This window comes from Urtica dioica, chromosome 11, assembly GCF_054948205.1.
Source record: "Urtica dioica subsp. dioica isolate 48M chromosome 11, U.dioica_male_clone48M_v1_H2, whole genome shotgun sequence".
Classification (NCBI taxonomy): domain Eukaryota; kingdom Viridiplantae; phylum Streptophyta; class Magnoliopsida; order Rosales; family Urticaceae; genus Urtica; species Urtica dioica.
In genome coordinates, this window is record NC_142766.1 from 17,202,329 (window position 1) to 17,203,754 (window position 1,426).

Here is a 1,426-nt window from a genome sequence, read left to right on the forward strand (position 1 = left end):
ATTATTATAAAATGTTAGTTTAAATATCATACATATATTAAGTATTATATATATATATATATATATATATATATTTTAATAAAAAAAAATATAAGTATATTTTAATAAAAAAAATATATGTATATTGGTAACAACAGGTTATAGGCTATGTGGGATATATATATATATATATATATAAGTTTACAAATTGAAATATATATATATATATATAACATATTATACAACATTATTTTTGTTCGGTTTTTCATCATCATGCCGATTTTTCATGGAAAACGGTCTTTTAAAACGGCAAATCAGTTGTCATTTTTCACATTTTTTCTTTTCGGTTTTTCGTCGACTTATCGATTGTCCATAAGTCAGGAAGCTCGAAACAGCTTTGACTAAAATACAAGATATATATCCGGTTTTTCAAAGTGCTTTCAGATTGCACATGGCACGACGAAACCATTTTATTATTGAGCTGAGGCCTGAGAGTTACACACACACAAACATATATACCATAGATGAAACAGTAGATATATATAGTGGCTAGCCACTTTATTTTATTATTAATTAGTTATGATATACGCACGTTCCAGAGAAAAAATCGCCGTAGCAGTACATCCCAGGGCAACACCAGTGAAGGGCTCCGCATGTCTGGTCGTTTTGGATGCATGAGTTCAGCTGCAATACATACAGACAGTGGCTATTAACGATCAAAACAATCCTTTTGATAATCACCACACACACATCTATATATATATATGTATATGATCAAGTATAGTACATACATATTTGTTGATTCGGAGGGACGACGCGGGCGATGAAGCAATCAAAGCCATGACAGCGACCAACAATATCATACTGTGAATAGTTTTCATGATTTGTCTGCTATGCTTAGCTCATACAAATGTTGTAGATTTTTTTTTTTCTGCGGTGAAGAAAATATGGAAGCCTCTCTCTTTTTATAATACTGAAAAGGCTACATCTGACGTCATAATATCTCAAGAATAATTTAGGGTTAAATCAAGTTGGTGTCCAGTGTGTCCACTATCTATTTGTTTTGCTATCAGATTAACGGAGGATTTCGTTTTGGTGGAGTTGTACGTGGCTAAATGGAAGGCTGGGATTTCTCTTCTCTCCCAATCTTCTATGTGGGATACAGATGTCAAGATTATATTGGATTGGAAAAAAGCTAGCAAATGAAAGATACATAGAGGAAGGGTGAATATAAAACTAAGGGCGAATTGCATTTTGAAATCATGCGAAACAAACACTATCATATCAATTATGAATCTAAGGAGCACTAATGATCTCCACTGGTAAAAAAAGAAAAAAAATTATATCATACATTTATGCTTTACGAGCAATTTATGAGTTGAGTAAAATGAATATAACTTTGCCTTTTTTACGTCACTAACTCTCGCACTCGTCTCAATTCGGATCG

At 32.2% G+C, this 1,426-nt stretch overlaps 1 long non-coding RNA gene across 1 annotated transcript; it reads right to left on the reverse strand.

Moving 5' to 3' along the window:
- Positions 1 to 404: 404 nt before the first annotated feature.
- LOC149381813 (uncharacterized) lies at positions 405 to 918 on the reverse strand. The gene is made up of 2 exons (XR_016293891.1): positions 771 to 918; positions 405 to 663 (listed from the first exon to the last, which is right to left on the reverse strand). It is a non-coding gene; the product is annotated as an uncharacterized LOC149381813 (long non-coding RNA).
- Positions 919 to 1,426: the final 508 nt, after the last annotated feature.